This window comes from Haemaphysalis longicornis, unplaced genomic scaffold (assembly GCF_048455015.1).
Source record: "Haemaphysalis longicornis isolate Haplotype H1 unplaced genomic scaffold, Haemaphysalis longicornis Haplotype H1 scaffold_8, whole genome shotgun sequence".
NCBI lineage: Eukaryota > Metazoa > Arthropoda > Arachnida > Ixodida > Ixodidae > Haemaphysalis > Haemaphysalis longicornis.
The window spans coordinates 180,914,855-180,936,998 of record NW_027526445.1 but is presented as its reverse complement, the minus strand read 5'-3'; the positions used below and the strand labels follow the sequence as shown (position 1 = coordinate 180,936,998).

Below are 22,144 nucleotides of genomic sequence, written 5' to 3'. Positions count from 1 at the left end.
ACACATTAAATTAGTAGCCCGTCAAATCCAGGGCAAGTACACACGCTTCCACCGAACACCAAAACTTTGGTAGGAACATTTTCGGTTCCTGTTTTTACCCCTAGAACAAAGGTCCTTTTCGGTTATTAAATTGTACAATTCTTCTTGGCACATACCCACTCCGAAATTGGCCAGGGTTATAGAGCGTTGATTATATAATGTGCTCACTGGTTGTTCTTGTTTAAAATAAACGTGTGTGTGGCTCTGCCTGTGTGACTGAGAGCAGGCACTGTCAAGACTTTAAACGCTTTTTCACCTGCCTCCCAAACCCAGATGGATGCTTAAATTCTCATGCAGCGTTGAACAATCTTCAAGCTTTACACGCTTAAGACAGTTTTGCTTGCATTGCGGTTGAGACGTATGAGCTCTACTATGACATTTAATATCCTGTTCTTACGAATGGAACCTTATTAGTGGTAGTACTAACAGCAAGCGTCGTTTGCTTAGACGGCCTTGGCCTTGTCTAGAACCGCTGTTTCGCAGATCGTAATTTTTCGTGTCCGCAGTTAAATATACCACGGAATTGCCGAGAACGTGCAGGTGAGCGTGAGCCTCGGGGCGGCCGCCCGGCAGTTAAAAAACTAAGAAAATACCCAGCGCCTATGTGTGCGTGCCTCGCGGCAACCGCCCAGCGTCCCCGGCGCATGTTTATCCAAGGTGATATCCAATGATTACCACTTCAAAAAAAAATGAAAGGGGCTCAAAATTATAGCAACAATGATGGAGTAAAGGTCGCTGAGCAACGCAGCAGAAGTAAATCGGCTGCAATCACCGACTTAAACAATCGTTATGGTCGAGAAGGTTGCGTACAGCTTCGCCACCTTCAAGGCTTACACGTCACTGTGAAAAGTCTTCATTTTCTAATACGGTCTACCCCCAGGTTCCCAATTTCAGACGAGTAGAAAAATACTCGTTTTCCCAACAGCATTTCAAAACAATTCAACACTATTTTGGACCTCGTGATATCACTTCGTGCCAGTTGTCGGAAAATAGAAAATACAAATGCGAAAAGTAAAGCACCATTTATTTAGGTTCATATATGGGACACGCGGGCAATGCTGTATAAAGAAGGTGGCTGGCTTTAACCTAATAGCAGAAAAGGTCGCCAAATAGAAATAGTACCAACCTGTACCGGTATTCTATTGCTATGGCCATAATATAATCACAGCTGGTATCATAACCACTAGCATTGTAAACCCACTGAGTTCTCGAAGACAAAGAGACGAATGTACAAATATAGCAAAAGTATGCACAAACAAAACGTTTTTTCTATTCCGCATATTGACGTCATCGCATCCCAAGAAAGGCGGGAGCCCTTCACGCGCACGAAATAATAGCTTCCCTGTTTCTAGGCATTCAATCCTTTCAATCCCGTAAACTATTCAACAAGTTCTTCCTGTTGTTCGGCGCCTGTGACGTGTGGGGACTAAAACGTTTCCGGCCAAAATGTTTTATTTGGAAAGGCGCCTAGCAACGCTTTAGAAAAATGTAAAAAAAGAATAGTTGTACTAACCTTTTTCTAACTAAACAAACGAACATATTTTTTGGAGGCATTCCCAATTTAGCTGAGCACTGAAAACAATGTACAAAACCACTGGACCGGGCTGGCTAAAACTTAACATTATGTTAACATCGAAAAGGACGCTTAACCGCAGTATTGTAATGTTTGGCCGTACTTTTTGGCCGGGCACCTCAATGCTTCTGATCTTAAAACCTGCTATACCTCTAAAACAAGGATATAGTTTCATTTTATCCTGTCCGTCCGCGTTCCAGCCTTAACACGAATTAAAAGATGAGGAACCACTGCATGGCAGCTCTTCTTTTTGTTGCTTAGAATAAGTTCCCTTAAAGAAAGAAATGGCAGCTGGGGTGCTACGTAATTGTTTTTTTGGCCACACCCTGTGCATGGTCATTGTTTAGCGGCCTATGCTACCTTATCCTTAGTCTTATCTGCCTTTTAATACCAGAACCATTCTTTACTCTATAGGTCAAACGTATGGCATAGCGACTAAGAGATAACACACAAAATGACCGACAGCCCACGAACAATCAATATAAAGTAACCGCGCTGAAAACGGCAAATTTCGGACTGAATAGGAATCGAAACGTGGGCACGAGGCGTGTAGCTACTAACACCCGACCTAGCGAATGCGTTGTAGCCTTACTATTTCGCATGTTACCTTGTAATTCCACATGTAACAAATAGTCGAGTAGTAATTAACGGTACCACTACATGTCCATGATCATTTTGTTTGCGATGCGAACTTTGGCGCGTTCGGCCTGGCCCACACCGTTCCAGGAAATGGGTGGGAGGTGACGCCGCTAGCACATCAGCGGTGTACTGGTAACACCGGGACGCTTTTAGATTCGTTTGGTGAGAGTATCAAAGCAGGGATAATCAAGGTGCGGGGTATACCCATACATGCAGTACCCTTTGATGTGTATACACGTTCAGATAAAGGGGTACTGACCAACGCGCACTCCCCGAATTTTTATTCCGTGGTACTACGCTGGCTCCGAAGAGTCAGTACGTTAGGCATGCTGCCGATTGACGTTAGGCTGACTGTAGTGATTTGAGGTCTAGCGCTGTTAACGCACACCTGCAGCTTCACATACAACGAGGTTGATGTGTTCATTTTGTAACAGCGGCGTGGGAACAGGCCGGACTCAGATATGGGACAGCCTGCATTAGCCTAAAATGAAAGGAGGTAGGCCGAGTGGCGTTCACCGGTACCCACCCATTATATTTTAATAAGTTTGACGTTGATTGCCCCACTACTAGGCCACACGCTGTCTACCTAATTTGAAGCCTAGGAAGCATTTATATCCAGTATCTTTGTCACGCGCCTCACGCAGCAAATAAATGAGGCTCTGTTGAAGCATTCGATGCCTACACAATATATTTACAAAACAAAACTTCAAACAAACGGGATAATAGCAAATGAACAAGAATATCACACTAAAAAAAACAAGCACAACCTCACTCTACCAAAAATCCAATCAAAAAGTCACTATAACACGTTAACTGGCCATTCCAAAGTGAAACAAATCCTACCGCCTGTAGCACTGCGATGCCGATGACGTGGCCCAGTGGGTCGGTTGGCTTACGCATTGAAGAAAGTAGCAGCACGTCGCAATGGCCCGTGCTCGTCGTCAGTGGTCTGGATGAAAGGGGTGCAATGCCACAGGTTCCTTGAGGAGCACGGCTCAACAGGAGGCCAGCAGTGCCGGGCCGCTGGTAATAGGTGTACCCGCGCTGTCCGCTTCATACGTTGAGGGGCACGGCCCGAAAGGTCGGTAGAGGTGTGATACTACCGGTGCGCTCTCAAGAAAGGGCGCTTTTAGGGCTCAGGCGTTCAATACTGGTCAGGCCGCTCTCATCCCGGTGGAGGCACAACCACCTGGAAGCCCGGACGCTCGACCTGTACTTGCCACCATTCCTCCCAACACCTCGTTTCACACTTTCTACTCTATCATCGTCGTCCACCTCTCAGCTCGAATCGTACGGTGTGAGGCTCCCATTTGTTGGTCTAGCTAATCCTCCTTCTCTTCGATCACCCTGTGTATCTTCTTCATTGGTCCCTTCAAAATCCTCCTAGCCATCCGGTAAGCTGACCCTTCTTTCTCTTCGTCTTTTCTTCAATCATCTTCTTCTCGGGACAATCCCCCTTCGGGTATGGGCAGTTACTTTTCTCGCCCCACACCTTCTAACCACATGAAAGTGCTTGACAGACTGGGCCCCCTGGATTTGGCCCCCCTTCAGGGGCCCTTCATTTGAGCAGCCACCGCCCAGGGGGTCGGGGGCACCAGAGGTGGCACGCGTGGTGCGGTGGCGGTGGGCGCTGATGCGGGGCCAGCGGTTCCCATCCCCTCGGCACCGTCCAATGTACTGGAAGACGGGGAGGCCGGGGCGGTAGCGGCATCGGTCCCGACGCAGATGGTTGGCACCACAGCCGCTGCTGCCTCAGCAGGCGGTGTGGTGATGGGTTCGGCTGCCTCAGGCAACAATACCGGGGGGGGGGGGGGGGGGGCGAGGCGGGGCACAAACTCAGATTCCCGGTACTGAGTCCCAGCCGATACCAGAGGCCGCTCCGCGCCCCGGCTAGGTGCGTCGGCGTACTTCCCCAGAGGGAAGAAGGTGAACCTCTTTTGTGCCTCTGGGAAGGTGATGTTCTCCGTTACTTTCACATTGAATATTTTGCTGTCTTGTTGGAATTTCTCGCATGTGCGGGAGTACGCCGCGTGTGGTCCTCCGCACTTAACACAAGTGAAGGTGATGGAGTTGCAATTATCTGTCGGGTGGTTCTGTGCGGCGCATTTGGCACAGGTCATTTTGCCGCACCAAGTGTTTGTACCGTGCCCGAACCGCTGACATTTGAAGCAGCGGCGTGGTTTTTGTATGTAAGCTTGGCCTGGACATCTTATGAAGCCTGCATTGGGCTACTCGGGTAGTATTGAGCAGTGAAATGTCAAGATCAAGGGTTTTGTAGTAATTTCTGTGTCATTTCGACGCATGGCTATTATTCGCACTGCCGTCACGCCCTGGTCTGAAAGGCCCTGGAGCAGATCTGACTCTGTTCGTTCATCAGGTCACGATCGGAGATCACGCCCTGGGAGCTGTTCAGCGTGTGGTGGGGCGTGATCTTTATCTCTTTATCTACCATGCGAGTTTGTGTGAGGAGGTTGCTAGATTGCTTCCTGTTGTTAACGTCGACCAGGATTCCCCTGTTTTGAGTTTATTGGCTTTGTAGGATTTACCGACAATACCTCAAGGAACTTGGACATGAGAAACACAGGCCATGGAGTGACGGGATTTGGCTGGTCCAGAGATTCTATGATTAGAAAGCGGGAGGAATTGTCAGGTTTTGGAACTGTCATCTCACGCATGGGAGGAAAGGATACTTCGGTGCGGCCCCTTTTCAGGGACCAATCCCGTTTTTTTTTTTTTTGGGGGGGGGGGGGGGGTTAGATTATTTATATGGAATAGGAAAAACCACGGAAAGGGGGTACTTTATTCATAAGCTTTACCCTGGTAGCTGAAGAGGTCCCGCCGGAGCTCCCTGCCTGGTAAACAGACAGGGCGCCCATCCGCCCAAGCTTGACCTGGGCTCCGACGGCCACCGTTTGTGGTTTCTTAGCCTTTACCTTTAAACACATTACCGCGGTACGTTACAGCTTGTGTTCGGGGGCTCGGGGTACGCGATGTCGCCAATACCATCACCAAGTGCAAGACAGTGAAGACCGGCGCAATGCTCCTCCCTTTTGTCGTGTGTTTGGAAAGAGGTTCCGAGCGCTGCAGATTTCAATAACCCCAGCCAAGATTGAAATGGTGCCACTTATCACTTTTTTTCCTCCACCCCGTTGTAAAACTGACCGCCTTGACCACCATTTAAAAGAAGGTGTACGAAGCAGCCACACCAACCTTTGTTTTGGCTCATTCCTTCCGGAAATTAGTGTGGAGTGGAACAGCCTTCCTGCCGGCATCGTATCTACGAAAGAACTGGAAAAATTCAAGTCTGCACTTGCCAATCATTTTTATTGACCCCTCAATTGTTTGTTATGTACTTTGCCTATTTTTACCCCACTCCTGTCTGTAACGCCTGAACGGCCCTGAGAGTAAAATAAATTGAATGAAATAAAATGAAACACCGTAAAATGCATGCTCGTCACAAAAGGGAGTATCTTTGCCCTGCTCTTCAGTGACTTCCATGCGTAATCATGCGAACGGCAATTAAATTTCGCAGTTTGATATGCCGGAGTACGCAAGACTTCTGCTAAAGGATACTGTGTGGAAACAGGATTGCGTACAACTTTTAAATACAAACATGCCTGCTTAGCGCAGCCACTAATAAGGTAATTATTATTTTAAAATACTTAAGCAACCGACATCAATAATTACTACGTCATTCTGTGTCCCCCGGGGTGCATAGCCTCACTGTAGAAGTGGTATTCCCGTAATATATATGCGCCTAATTAAAAAAAAATATGTCGACTTAACTTTGATCAATCTGTAAGTACCGAGCCTGGAAACAGCAAAAACGGGTTCACCAGTAACTTACAAGCGACAAATATGAACATTAAACTCTCTCTCCACTGATCCTCACAGCGTGCCCGGCCACAAAGCGCCACGGTATCTTCTGTCGTTCTCATGGAGTGCCACCGACGGCTAGCTCACGCAAGCATCGTCGGGTTCGTCATACATTGTATCGAGTGCCGTGTCCCTGGCCTTTATTCCGCCTATCTGTTGCTTAATATGCGTGTTCCGAGTAATATGCACTTTTTTTATTCTACGCTGCTTTTATATTATATAATATGGCGTTGTAAGTGGTCCATGGGGCCAGATGATGTTCCTGAATAAACTTTCTGATTGCTCATGACTGCCAGTTGAAGCTTTAAGTTTAAGTGCGGAGAACCTTAGGACCGCACAATGCCCGTCCGCGTCCGTGCGCATAGCATTTACAATCGCAAAAAGTCACACAGGCACCGGCAGGATTCGAGCCTGTGTCTGGTAGACCAGACAGAGTTAGTGCCAATCGTCTCACACATTGTGCTGTGACTGCGAGTTAGTACCTGAGAGTCAAACGGCTTACTCCCTCGCCTGTAATGGTGCAGAGTATGTTACGGCCTCCCACTGTTCATCCACGTTCATCCGTGCGCACACCACCATCAAGCGAAAACCAACCGAAATTCGTTTTTAGCCGTGAGCTGCAGTTTCAGTTAGGGAATAATCATGGTGCAACTCACGGCTCAAATCGAATGACGGTCGGGGCGCAAATTGGATGTCACTCAGGGCACAACTTCTCTTTCGTTATTGAAAAGTTTGAGTTTAAAATTTGAGTTCCTAGTCCGCCCGTCAACCGTCTCGTATGTTGTGTTTATCTTGTGCTTATCTTGTGAGCTTTCCCGCTCTTCGTTAAACCATCTTAGGATATCAACTAGCCCAACACCAAGTTTTGTTGAAATGGACCCCTAACAACTAATAATCTCCAAAGCAAATATCGCCCTATTTACAGTTGGGCTCCTGGACTCAGGACCCACAGCGATTTCTTTGCAATATAGAGTTCTCCGCGACTAGCGCTCCGTCTTTCTGCCCTTGAATTCAGTCGCTATTATTATCACGTGAACGTTGTCTTCCATACGCAACAATTACCTGAAGCAGGACGTCGCTCGCCAAGCACACCCAGAAGACAGCCACCGACCGGCAAATCAAGCTCAGCTGCAAATTTCGATGCACATTTCCATTTCGTGTTTTACCGAACCTTATGACAAAGAAATAAACCACTGTTTTTCTTTTATTTTTCTTTAAAGACCGTTAGTGAGCTTGGTTTGTAGTATGTTTTGTACGTAATTTGACAATAGAGTATTTTTATCACGTGTCACTCATGGTTATTAGGCAGTTTTCTGTTTTTTGCACACGTCATGTCGTTTCTCGTAGGGATTTTGCCCTTTCTCGCCTTGGGCCTGGCACCAGCGGTTCAATACAGAAATAAAATTTTCTTGGGAACATAACTCTGCGGTAGGGTTTTCTACGCAAAAGCAAGCAATTGTCTAAAAAGTTTCCACTGCGGCGTTCTGTTTGCGCCTGCTTCCTTGCTGTCGTTTCCTCATGTTTTGAGGCGAATTGCCCGGCGGCCAGACGGGCCTAAATTCGTGCGGCTGCTTCACCACCATGAGGGATCTCTTCCGCGCCCCCTTTTGCTCATGTAACGTCGCCTTTACTTCTCACAGAGCACGCATGGGGCTAATCACAGTCGCCTGTGGAGCGGTGCGAGGACGATACTGTACTGAGTACCTAAACCAAATTGGGGGGTCCCTTACGAAAACCCACGGGTAATCCTGGCGTGGTCTTCCCAGTCACCCAAAACGGTCTGGTAGGTGTGACTAGGTCCTAATAACACGTTCTGCCACTGCTCACGGGAAAAAATTGGAGAGAACGGAGGTATTGGTTTCGGCTTCCACACAATGTTTACATTGGGCCTCACTTGCCACATAGTAGACATTCCGTTGGATGAAAGACGTTCTCGAAAAGCAACTAGAATACCTCCATAAGTATATAGCACAGGGACAGATTAGGGTACTGTTTTTTGGGATACAAAGAAATGAACTTACAAACCATGGCCCACAGTACTCGCAATGGAAGGTAAGACTAACGCACTCTTCTATAGACGTAGGGCCATTTACTAGCAACACCACAAAATTACTTGAGTTTTTCCGAGATTTACTGAGAAAGTAATGAGGCCTGTTTCAACTGTAAATACTTCGGGAGGCCTGCTACTCTATTCCTGCGTAACAAAACGGGACGTATAATTAGAGGGAAAGTCAAGCATAAAATATAACTACTGTTCTTGGCCTTGCTGGTCAGCCTTGCGTTTGGTTTATATGCAGTCGCCTCCCATTATTTCCAAGTACACAGGGACAGCAAACAACTTCGAAATCACCGAATTCACTATTAAATACAACACACAATAAAAGCATTGGTCTTACTCCGCAACACGTCTACCTTAATTTTTTTTTCAGAATATCGACTGTCGTTGCCAATTTCCGCGCAAGACACGGGTTACCTTGATAGTTGAGACATCGCTAAAACATAAGCCTGAACTGCCAACCGCGCCAACTGTTCACACGGAGCTGTGCGCAAAAAAAGGAAATTGAGGACCTTAAAAGACAGGGATGCATGCGATGGTGCAAGACGAATCTGAACTGCCGCTTTATCGACTGTGCGCAGCCTTAGTGGCGAAGGCGCTCACAAGGGGCAGAGCACGGCGGTGGTTTGGCACTTAAAGGGGCACTGACACAAACTTTTGAAGGCGAGATAACTTCGGAGATAGATCGGTGGGAACACATTTACATCATCTGCAAAATATCAGCGGCGAATACAGCCTAGAACATATTTAAAATCAATTTTAAAGTGTGCGCAACGCAACCGAGCAGCCAGCAGAGGACCACGCGCAATCGACATCCCGAGGATATTGTGTAAATAAACAACATCCAAACACGTCACGAGTTTGTGTTTGCCCCTTCCGCACTGCCGGAGTTTTTCGCCGGCTCGCCCGGCTCGCCGCTCCAATCGGAGGGCCGGAGGGCGGAGCTTCTGCTCTCGAGAACGAACGACCCGATCGTTGGCGGCGGAGGCACCGTGATTTCGTCAGCTCATCAGGCAGCTGGCCGCGACCAAAGTTCTACAGCGATTCCAGGCACTCTGTTTCTATTACTGTTTATTACCATTGGATGCGAAAACGCGCCGGAAGCACGAAACGCAGACTGAGCTAGCCGCACGGCCGCGAAGTGGCCCAGGCCGGCGCAGGTAGCTCGAGTGATAGCTTGTTACCGCTGCACAAGTCCCGTCCATGGTGGCTTACATGAGAAAGGAGTTAATAATGCGATGCCAGGTTGCATTAAAAATTGTCATCTGCACCGCTTACGAGAGCGGCACTCGAATATCCGCTGCAGTGCTAAGCCGAACACATCTGTAGGCGGACCTGTAGGCAGACCGGCCGGCTGCTCCCAGCGCGCGTCATGCCACGCAGCGTCTCGAGCGTCGCGCGTCGTTCTTTAGCCGCTGTAGCATTTGCACTCGCAGCGCCTGCGTCACATCCACGGTGGCTTTTTAATTAGGCGCCTCACGAGATCAGTACGTGGGGCCATTCGCAGAAACTGCCGTCGATGTGAATTCGACAGTGCTACGGCGGCTCTGCTCTGTGATACCCCTCCGACGGTCACGTGGTCAGCTTTGTTCACACAAAATCCACAAAATCCATCGTTTCGCGGCACTCGCTGAAACCGAAACTGCGGCTGGCCGCATTGAAAATGTCTCTAAATAAACAACCGTCGCACGCTGATGCAAATGAGGTTTCTACAGGTTATAAGTAGGTCACTAGCTACTTATCGCAACAACAACAAAAAAAAAAGATGCAAAATTTTTGTGTCCGTGCCCCTTTATTAAGAGTTTGCATTTTATCGAGAAATGACGGTTACCTCGACGCTTTTTATCTCAAATCGCTTCCATTCAAACGATATAACACGTTTCAGCTTTGAATTAGAGGGCGATTTCTTCCATTTAATTGCTTGAAAATTGCCAGTACTCAGTTATCACTTTCAATTAGCCAAAAATTCCAATTAAGCGACTTCGAATTATCGAGATTCAACTGTACTACCATAACACGTCGCTTTCATATCAAACTATTGGATTAAATAATTAAAATGTTGAAGGAAAACTACGGCGTTTTTTCTTTTCTTTTGCAACCAGAATGCTGCATTAGACGACTGCAAATTCTTGCAGGTGAAGAACGGAGCGCACTGCAAAAATATTCAGCCGAACCTGTGGGAAAAATTCTCGGAGGCAACTTTTGGATCGCTCGATACTCAAAATGAAGTATGGCCGCCATTGTCGAAGGAGTGCGGTTTATTTCTGCTGTCTTTGTTCATTGAGACGCCTTCTTGGTTATGTAATATATAAATGGGATGTCCAAGTGACAGCCTGTGGTCTTTTCATTTTTATGTCGGTCATTATTTGGAGTTTCACTGCCAATGTAAAATGGTAATGAGCTGTCAATACAACTAATAGACCTTTTTGTCACTGCTCTTTATAAGACGGGCTATATTGCCCAAAAACTTTAAACAGTGCTGCGATCATCTTGGGGGACATTCACTGAAGTAAATTCACCTAACGTTGCGATTGAATGACACTTTTCTTTCACACACTTGCGACAAAGACACATGACAAAATTACTAATTGCTACACGCGAACTGATCGGGAATCCGACGCACGCCGAACCCGCCGACGCCGGCGCGGGGCTTTAGTCATCGGGACGCGATAACCGCGTGAGGCGGGGATCGGCCCTGCGTGGCCCATATCCCACGCCTACTTGTTGGCCCCAATAAAGTGTTTCTCTCTCTCTCTCTCTCTCTGATACGCAAAGAAATTACCACTTCCTTCTTCTTCTTCCCGTTGTCCATACAGTCCCCCCTACACTGGGGGCCATGAGTTATTTCATGTATAACGTTTTTTTTCGCCTATTAACCTGTAAACTCTCCGCATATTGTAATTGTAGGAAAGCGTTTTATGAAGACGAAAGCCCTAATGGGCCCCGGCATGCCAAACACCCCCGTCACCGTTGTTTTTGTAGTAATTGTGTGGCCGGTCAAGCAAATGGGCCCTAATGTACAGAGTAACCAAGAAATGAAGGAAGCGTACAATAACACGTAAGTCTTTAATGTAGCGAAGCAGTAAGCAACCTTCACGACCGTCGTGAAGGTTTAGGTCCACGCTGCTGCAACGACCATTACAGCATCATTTTTGCGATAGTGTGATCTTTTTTCATTTTTTTAAGTGTTAATAAATAAACATCAGCGTATTGGGGCGTACGCCATGACACGTATTTCCGCTTCCGAGCAAGTGTCACGCTAGAGTTTCTTTTTTTTTTTTTGGGGGGGGGGGGTAGGGGCAAGCTTGGCCAATGTTTTTAAGTGGGTATGCTTTGCTTGACAAACGTGCGCCGGGGATGATGGGCGGTCGCCGCAAGGTACGCACGCTCGACCGCCCTGGTTTCTCAAATCCAGGTCGGTCGATGCAATCTTGGAAGATCTCCCTAAGTGGGTACGGTGGTGGTGGTAATTTATTAAGAAAGAAGGGAAGAGGAAAGAGCTGGGGATATTGTTGAACTCAGTCGGGGACTTCAGCCTCATACAACCCAGTCCAGGGAAGGGAAGGGGGGTTTCAAAGGACAGGAAGAGAAAAAGAGGAAGGAAGGAAGAGAGTGGGGCGGAGTCTATGTAGCGTTCGTTTCGTCCAAGGCGCGACGGCTACAAACGCTGAACTAGTCCTGTCACAACTACGAAGTCGAGGAGGTGCTGGAAGACCTCCCGTCGCAAAGCGTCCGATCCCGTAGGGAACAGGAAGTACGCCTGGCTTGATAAACGTCCGAGGGTAACGCTGGGGGGTTTCGCCAGGCAGCACGCACGAGCGTTAAGCATTTTCTTTGTTTTGTTAACTGCCGGTTGGTCGCCGTGAGGCCTTCGCTCACGTGCACGTCCTCGTCAATGTCTTGGTATGTTTACTGCGGACAGGAAAAATTACGATTTGCAAAGCACTTTCGCTGTTAAAAACGCGTCCCTTTAGCAAGAGGATTTGAGCAAGGTTCTGCACAGTAGCAATGCAGTGCACTACCACTGAGCGCCCTCCGTACTCTTGTGTTTCTTCAAAGCACAGTACACCCACCAGGAATATACTATACAAAAGTAGGGAGCAATCCAAGAAGACATCAAACGGGACGACCGTGAAAGCTCGGGCAAGCACCCATGCGTCCGAGGGGTGCACCCCTTGAGTGGGTCACTTATCAGTACTCGTTTCCAGCATAACAAGGAAGGTCGTTTTCGTTGTTGTTGTTCCGTTTTTTTTGGACATACTCACTCAGATATCGGCCAGGAGTAGAGTTTTGAGAAACTATTGGGCTGAATTTTGATTCTTGTTCAAATCAATATATCTGTGACACTGCCTGTGTGACTGAGAGCAGGCGCTGTTAACACTTTAAAAGGCTTTTCCCCTGACTCTAAAACGTAGGTGGATGTTGAAATATTATGCTGCTTCGAAGAAACTTCAACTTTTAATGGCTCAGCTGAGTTTTTTTTTTGACGTTGCGGTAGAGACGTAGAAAAGCCCTACTATGGAGATATAATACCCTCTTCTTACAGAGTGAACCTCAGCAGTAGTAGCAAGAGCAAGTGTTGCTTGCTTAGGCGGCCTTAGCGCCACCTGAAACTCCCGTAAATTGCTCCGCCTGGTCTAGATCCTATAAGATCTAACAAACACCTAGAAGGCTTTCAGTCATCCTTTATGGCTGTAAACTCTAAAAATACAGATGGAGAGCTAGCCTTAAGCAAAGTTTATTTAAACTATATTTAGGAGTTTGCGTTTTTTTAAGCAGTGCGCCTCCAGCTAGACAAATTGATAGAGTGAAAAGGGTCTTGTTTCCGCAACCGCGCTTGCAAGCCATTTTGTGCGCTGGGACATGATTGCATTCTTCTGAGTCTGAAAAGAGAACAATCACATTCTAAAAGTGAATAATCATTTGTTTAGATTCATGTAATAAAAGCGTGGTCAACACTGCAAAAAGAAGCTGGTTGGTTTCAACATAAACAGCAGAAATAATCCCCGCGATGAAAACGGTACTAACCATAGCCGGGATTTTGTCGCATAACCATGCTTTAATCATCACTGGTTTTATAACCAGTAGCATTGCTAACCCACCTGGTTCTTATAGACAAAGATATGAACGTATAAACGTTTCAAAAGCATCCACAAATAAAAACGTCTGTTTTGTATTCCGCCTGCTCGACGTCATCGCATGCCAACAGAGGCGGGAGTTCATGACGCACGCAAAACAATATCTTCGCTCTTTCTAGGTATTCAGTCCTTTTAATCCCGGTAATCTATTCTACAAGTTCTTCCTTTCTTTTAGCGCTTGTGACGTGTAGGGACTGTTCCGTATGGACTTTCAAAATGACCCTGCCCATGCAGCAAAAATATCTCCGGCGAGAATGCTTTATATAGACCGAAGCCTAGCCACCGCCGACCAAAATGTTGAAAATAATTGTTGTCTTAAGTTTTCCTGACAAAAAACAAACGAATGTGTTTTGTTTTGTTTTATTTTTAGTAAGAAATTCGGCTCCCACTGAAAGCAGTAGACGTAACCACTAGACAAGGCCGCGTACAAGTAAAGGCCCTTGTACTGTAGAAGAAGTGACAACTGGGTTATTTGGTATTGAATTTGGAACCTCTTGATGGTAGAGCACTTACACACGCACACTAAGGGAACAGACGAAATAACAGAACGCTGACTCACAGATGACTTTAATTAAAACATACAAACATTTTTATGCCCTAACGTGAACCCATGTGACAGCACATCATCGATACGTCAGAATCCATTGTGTTATTTCCAAAGCGTGACAGGCATTAACAAATTGTGTGTATGAAGGCGCGTGTTTTATATTTACGGTACAGAGTGATTTAAAACGTCAAACTCAGTTTCATGCAAATGAATCGAAAGGCACATTTAAAAGGCATCACTTGTGGCCACTGCATCTCTGTCACGCCTGCAAGGTTGCAGCAACGGTTCGTCTTGGGCAGACGAGTCCTGAGTTGCCTCCTCATTAGAAGCTGAGCGGGCCTAAAACCATTCCCGCCAGGGTATCTCTGTACCTGAGTAAAGCTAGATGTGTGTCCCTCGATTTGCCAAACAGTTGCTTCACTTGGCGCACCATCCTTTAAGCCTCTCCGTTTGGTTGAGGAAAATGCGTGTTGCTGGTCACAAGGGTGTAACTATAGGAGTCGGCAAACCTCTTGAGCTCATTGGAGGGAAAGAGTGGCCCATTACCAGATGTCACAACTTCCGGGATACCATGTCCAGCAGGTATGCTCTTGACCCCTCAATGACCGCAGAAGCTGTGGACAATCGTAGGGTGCTAACCTCATGGATGCGGTAGTAATAATCCACGAGGAGCAAGAACGTTTGTCCTTCCATACCCAGAACCTCCCATGGACGACCTCATAAGAGTGTGGAAATAAGTGGCTCCACTGTAATTGTCCGAGTGCGCGGCCGCTGTTCGCCATGGACTCAATGTCTTTTGTACCATGGACTCAAAGTCTTTTGCAATCCCCAGCAACCGCACCGAACCTGTGGCTTTCACTTTGCACCGATTTATAACTTGATAACTGTCATGTAGCAGCTTCAGGACTGCTGGTCTCAACGAAGGAGCAATCACGATGCAGGAACCTTTGAGCAGAAGGCCGTCACAGAATGTGATCTCGTTAGGTACCGAAGCATACTTCGTGAAATGTAAGGCCAGCTTCTTCTTATGAGGCCAGTCGCGTTGGGCTGGAGAAATCGGGGATGTGCACTCGCCATCCGAGCTTTGGGCTCTCTTGATGTCGTTCGGATTCCATGGCAAACTTCAAGATGGGTTGCTAACTGTCACGTGACGGATGTTGAAGTTGTCTTGACTAGCTTAGATAGGTGGACGCAGGAAAGCCGTTGGCGTGTTTACTAAAACATATATTTAATGTACACTTCTAAAATACTATAGCGAACCATTCAAGAAATGAATTGCACACAACCAATAACCAATCCACCCTCTAACTAAACATCCCGACACACATAATAAATCAAATAGAACAGTCACAACAATGAAGCTCTTATACACTCCCATCCCAGCTAGGACGCCTATCCACAAGTTAGTAATTATTCATATTGTCTTAAATACAGTCCCTACAACAACTAGTCCCGAGTTGTGTCCTATATCACCTGCCCCTACTGGACTGGCCTACCCCGGTCGTCGGCGCTGAAACGTCGCACCCTTTCGTGTCCGCGACTGGGTGGTAGCCATCGTCGTCTCTTGTTGATGCTGGGGTTGGATGCGCGCGACCATTCCATGGACGGCGTAAGCTCCGCACGTCCCGACGTGTTTCCTCGGTTTCTACGCTCTGGTAGCTTCTGCCGCTGGATGTCCCAGGTAGGTCTCGGCAAGAACGTAGCTCTTCGGGGCCGCCAAAGCGAAGGTGTACGGAACGTGGACGTTGGCCGCAGGTTCCCGTGGACGTTGGCCGCTGGGGCCACGAAGACACAGGTTCATGGTGCGCCTAGGATGACGGTGCCGATGCGAAGTGGACCCCCACTTGCCCAGGCTTGGTAGGCATAGTCGGTGGCCCGACCGCGTCCCCCTTGCTTGTTACTTGAAGCTCACGTGCTTCTTCCACCACCTTGTTTCTGCCCTCCCCTGCTCCTTGTGCGCCCGGCTTTTAACCCCTATGTGGTTGATCGCTGCACACTCTGATTGGCTCCTTGCATTTTCGTGTGTACATTTGGTCATCACGCCAATTGTCTCCTGTTCGGCGTTCTCTGATTCCTTGCCCAGTGCGCTACCATATTTGTCCATGATTCCTCGATGTTTAGGAGCGGCGTTTGTTCGTTGGCGCGCGTTCCTTGCACGAACTCCAAATGTTTGTTTCTTTGTTCTGTTTTTTCCATTTTCGGGGGAATTTGGTGCATCTTTCTTCCGGGGGTGACCTGACACATGTCACTAACAACGTCTGTTGCGAGCGACTTACCGTGTCAAGGAGAGAAGAAAGCTTCGGTGGTATCATCGAGAGAGCATCGGCAGTTGCTACTAGTTTGCCTGGGACGTACTGCATTGTGAACTGGTACAGCATGAGCTTGAGGCGCAGTCTTTGGACACAAGCAGAGAGCATATCCAGTTCCATTTTGTTAAACCGAGTGACCCGTTGTTGATGATTTGTTTCTACGGAAAAACTGCAATTGTGCAAACTCTCGAACCTACGCATTGCCCATGTCGCTGGCAGAGCTTCCTTGTCTGTCTGACTATACGACTGTTCCGTAGCCGTCATTGAGCGAGAGGAGGAGGAGGAGGAATAAACGTCCCTATAAAGCAGTTCGCCTTGGGGAAGAGTCCTTATTCCAGGACCCCTTGAGACCGTCCGGCTTCTTGAGCCCTCTTCACCAGCCAAAGCTAGTCATCAGGGTCCGAGCTGGATAGTGCTCTCTCCCAGTGCTCAGGGGAGGGGAAGGGCAGGGCGGGTAGGTTGGGGTTCTTCTCGCAGCCCCACACAATGTGGTAAAGCGTGCCCGGAGCCTCACAGAAGCGGCATTCCGAGGAGTATAGCGTGGTGGCCAGAATGTGGGCTCTAGTTGGGTGGGGAAAGGTGTTGGTTTGGATGCATCGAAGGTGGTGCTCTTGCTTTTTTGTGAGGTTTTTGTGTGGAGGAGGGTACATTGTTCGCTGCAGGCGGTAGTGCTGCGTGATTTCTGTGTATGACAAAAGGGGACAGACACGCCACTGCTCGCCGAACTCCTGACTAGCCCGGTGTGTCAAATCTCGGGCTTGCTGGTGGGCAGCTTCGTTGCCGGGGACGTCGGCATGGGCGGGAGCCCAAATAATCCTTACACGGTGTTGTGGAGGATGCTGCAGTAGAATGTGTGTGGCGCAGGGCGAGGGGAAGCCGCTCGAGAATGTTCTGCATGCTTGTTGGCAGTCCGTAATGATGATCTCTGCTTGGGTTTGAGCAATTGCTATGGCTATGGCCACTTCTTCTGCCTGTAGTGCATGGGTGGTAGGAATTGAAGCACTTGTGAGGAGGGCTTGAGCTGTAGTCACAACAGCGGTCATAGCTCTCCTCCCGGGATAGGATGCTGCGTTCGAATATACTGTGCTGGAGTTTTGGCCGGACCGTTTGAAGATTGCTTTCGCTCTGGCATCTCTGCGATCCTGGTGGTGTGTTGTATGCATGTTCCGGGGCAGTGGGGCCACATCAATAAATTGGCGAATCTCATGCGGACGCTGAGTCGCATCGGCCTGTGGGTGTTGAATCGGTGAGCGCAGGCATAGCTGGTTCAGAATTGTCCTGCCGGTGGAGGTGGAACTCAGACGTAATAATTGGTTCATGTGATGAGCTTAGAGGAGTTCATCCAAGGTATTACAAACTCCCAAGTGTAGTAGTTTCTGTGTCGAGGTGCTGACAGGTAGTCCCAACGCCAGCTTGTATGCCTTGCGTATGATAGTCTCTACCTTGTCTTTTCCAGCCTTCGAGAGCACAGCGTAGGGGATGGCGTAAGTAATCCTAGAGATGACAAAGGCTTCGACTAGCCTTAGCACATCCACCTCTCGCATACCTCTCGTTTTTGTGCTGACCCTGCGGATCATGTGGGAGACTTGCTCCGTGGTGTGCTTAAGTCGGTCCAGCAGTTTGGTATTGGAGCGATCCGCTTGTAGAAGCATGCCTAAGATTCTCACCTCCTGAGTTGGAACAACAGGGTTGCCATCCACTTCTAGGGAGATGGTTGGCGACCCGGGAGGGAGGGAGCAGCTCAGAGTTTTGCGGCGCACACGCTAGGCCACATTGTCGTGCGTATTCACAGACAGTGTCGGCTGCCTGTTGTAGGTTTGTCTCCATTTCCCCCAGTGACCCATGAGGGGCCCATATGGTGACGTCATCCGCATATAATCCGTGGTGTATGCCTGGAATGGCATCCAGGAGCGGAGGGAGGCCTACGAGGGCTACGATAAACAGCAAGGGAGAAAGGACCGCAACTCTTGTTGCAGAGAGAAATTCTATAGGACTTTAAACCTCCCACCTTCAGAATGGCTTTTCGGCCGTTGAGGAAGCCTCGAATATATTTGTAGGTACGTTCCCCGCAGTTAAGGCCATTCAGTTGTTTAAGTATGGCCGCATGACTGACATTGTAAAACGCACCTTTTAAATCCAAGGCTAAGATGGCTTTCGGGCTATCCCTCGAGCATTTCAGCATAACCTCTTCCTTCAGTTGAAGAAGGATGTCCTGCGTGGAGAGGTGATTGCGAAATCCACACAAGGTATGTGGGAACACGTTATTCTGTTCGAGGTACTGCTGTAGCCTTTTGCGGATGACGTGCTCTAGACGCTTTCCCAAACACGAGGTTAGAGATATCGGGCGCAGGTTCTCGGTGCTCTGTGGTCTTCCGGGCTTCGGAATAAGGCGCACCTCTGCCGTCTTCCAGTCTTCCGGAAGTTGGCCCGACCACCATACCGTGTTCAGGTGGGCGGTGAGTTCAATGATGGAATCATCATCCAAGTTCGCTAGAAGCTTGTTGGTGATGCCGTCTACCCCTGGGGCTGTGTTGCTGTCTACCCCTGAAGATGGCGTCTACCCCTGAAGACATTTACATAGATGTAAATGTCTTCATCCAGTTTGAGATTTGGCTGTCCCAAGTACGGCGGTAGTGGCGTTTTGGGATGGACGGGGAGGTACTTGTCCAGGAGTGACTTCATGAGGGCACTGGAATCTCCTGGGTGCAACTAAATTATTTTTTGCATGGTTTGGTTTGAATCGGTCTTGCTTTTTGAAGGGTGCATAAAATATCTGAGCAGTCTCCAGGTCTTTGATCTACTGAGTTGGCCCCGGAGACTGTCGCAAAGGGATAGCCAGCTAGTAAATGCCACTGCTTGAAGTTTTCCTGAAGATTTCGTTTTTTTTATTCTTTATTATTCATTATTCAACATATACCTGCAGCGCCCGAAGGCGTTATAGCCGGGGGGTTACAGGTTCGAAAAAAACAAGTTTTCATTCACAGCAGACACTTGTACATTTGAGAGCCCATTCCACTCATGTATCGTTTTGACAAAAAATGAATTTGCAAAAATTGCAGTCCTGGGACGGTATTCCCTCAGTTTAAAGGAATGATCAATTCGATTTGACAAATAATATGGCGTCTGTAAATACATGTCCTTGTTGATTCCAGTTTTATTGTTAAATATTAAATATAAAAGTTTTAATCGCAATTTTCTTCTACGTGATGAAAGCAGCTCCCAATTCAATTCTTGTTTCATAGCGGTACAGCTTTCCCGCCATTGATACCGTCCCAGGACGAACCTTGCCGCCCTGTTCTGTATTTTTTCTATCTTATCACTGAGAGATACCTGCGCCGGGTCCCAGACAGCGCAGGCGTACTCTAAGACCGGTCGTACACACGTCAAATACGCACATTCTTTAAGTCGCTGATGCGAACATCTTAAGTTACGCTGAATAAAATTTAACACTCTCGCAGCTTTCGAGACAACATAATCCACATGTACATTCCATGAACAGTCAGAATAAAAGAAAACACCCAGGTATTTGTAAGTTGTCTTCGTGGTAACTGGCACACCATTTATACAGTATCTATATTCGATCTTCTTTTTCTTCTTTGAAAAACAAAGATTAACGCACTTATTAAAATTCAAAGACATTTTCCACGTTGTACACCAGTCATGAATACGCACCAAATCGTTTTGAAGTTGGAAGGCATCCTGCTCACTCTTAATTTTCCGGTAGACTATACAATCATCGGCAAAAAGCCGGATAGACGATGAGATACCAACCGAGATATCATTGATATAAATTAAAAACAACAAAGGACCTAAAACAGAGCCCTGTGGCACACCTGATGTCACGTCAACATAACTGGATGCTTTTCCATTCAAAACAACACATTGGCGACGATGCTTTAAATAATTTTCTATCCAGCTTATCACATTTACGTCTAAATTAAATGACTTAAGTTTTTGCAAAAGGAGAGCATGCGAAACCGAATCAAAAGCTTTTTGGAAATCAAGAAAAATACAGTCAATCTGCCCACTTTCGTCAATACTAGATGATAAATCGTGATAAAATTCAACGAGCTGCGTGGTACAAGATAGCCCTTTACGGAATCCGTGCTGATTTTCTATTAACAATTTTTGCTGTGTTATATGTCGCATTATTTCCTTGTACAAGATGTGCTCAAGTACTTTGCAGGCAATTGATGTTAATGAAATTGGTCTATAGTTGACAGCTTCCTTTTTGGGTCCACCTTTGTGGATCGGTACAACGTGTGCCATCTTCCAGTCATCTGGTAAGACACCAGTAGATAAAGACTTCGAGTAAATTAAGTAAAGATACATGGAAACAGGAGAAGCACAATGTTTGTAAACACGCAGAGGAATGCCGTCAGGACCATTCGCTTTTGTTTCATCGAGATTACTTAGAAAGGCTTGAATGCCGTTCACGCTAAGCTCAATAGGCTGCATTAAGGGTACGGGATATGCACATGGGATATCACAGTATTCATCAGTCTTTGGCGAAAATACAGAACGAAAATATTCATTAAGGCAGTTCGCCTTGTCTATATCTTCCGAGAACACTTGATTATTATATTGGATTTCGTTAATACCGGTAGCATCCGACCCGCAACGTTTTAAGTACCGCCAAAACATTTTGGGATTTGTTTTCATTTCTTCGTTTAGCCTATTTAAGTAGCCCGCCTTCGCGTTTTTTGCCATAACTTTGTATTCACGCGTTAGGGCGCTTAACCTGTCGAAGTGTTTTTTCGCCTTCGTTCTTTTGAAGCTACGGTATACTCGCTGCCTGTTTTTAATTATTTTTAATAACTGTGAGGTAACCCAAGGCTTCTTGCGGCTTTTCATCCCACGAGAATGCACACTTGGTATGTAAATATCTACAAGTTCCATTACTTTACTTTTAAAAGCACACCACAATTCTTGTGTGGTAGAATATTCGGCAAGGCATTCGAAAACAGGCAGCAAGGCCACTCATAGTACGAAAGAACTAGTACGAAAGAAGCAAGGTACGAAAGAAGCACATAGTACGAAAGAAGCACATAGTACGAAAGAAGCAAGGCCACTCATAGTACGAAAGAACTGGCATCCACCGAAATCGTGGCGGTGTAGGAGGAGTGATATTTACCCATGCAGTTTTTTTATCTTACTGAAGGCTGACTCTTGTTCGTATTGCCATGACCAGGCCGGTTTTTTGCTGAGAAGAGCAACCACCTAGCTAGGTGGTTGACCATGCCAAGAAGTCGGCAAAGTTTGGCGATGTCCTTGGACGCTTGAGATTTTTCATAGCCTCCATTTTTTTGTATCCGGTATGATGCCATCGGGTGAGACGACAGCACCTGGGAAAGGCATGTCGGACACACCAAAGAAGCACCTATATTTGTTTAGATTTATTACGGCTATAGAGAAACGAAAGAGGACTTGCTCGAACCAGGCGTCGTGCTCTTTCTTCTCGAGAGCCAACAGAAGGATGTCGTCAATAAGATTTGCAACACCTTCTTGACCCTCGAGGATCCTTGCCATCTGTTTCTGAAAATATTGCGGGGCCTATGTGATACCAAATGGGAGGCGGCAAAAACGGTATAGACAAAAAGGCGTTAGGAAAGTTGTCAAATCCTGACACTCTGAAGCAAGCTTGACCTTGGGAAACACGGCTGTACCCTTCAGCTTACAAAACATTTTGTGTCGCATATCAGACCAAGACCTTGCTCGATGGTTGGCAATATGTGGCATTCTCGATGCACAACCTTATTAAAACAAGTCAGGCCAACACAAAGTCGGTAACCATCTGGGGCTTTTGGAACTGCTACGAGTCTCGCACACTACGATGTCAGCCTATATATCGAACGAATGACTCCTTCAGCCTCCATTTTCTAAAGTTTCGGTCCAACGACCCGTTAGAGTGTGATGGGGATACGTGTAGGTGCACTGAGTGAAAATGATTGAGTATGGTTTGGTACT

General features: G+C 47.2%; 1 pseudogene; it reads right to left on the bottom strand.

Moving 5' to 3' along the window:
* The window catches only part of LOC144148598 (uncharacterized), a 76,077-nt pseudogene that overhangs the window by 12,457 nt on the left and 41,476 nt on the right, over window positions 1-22,144 (bottom strand).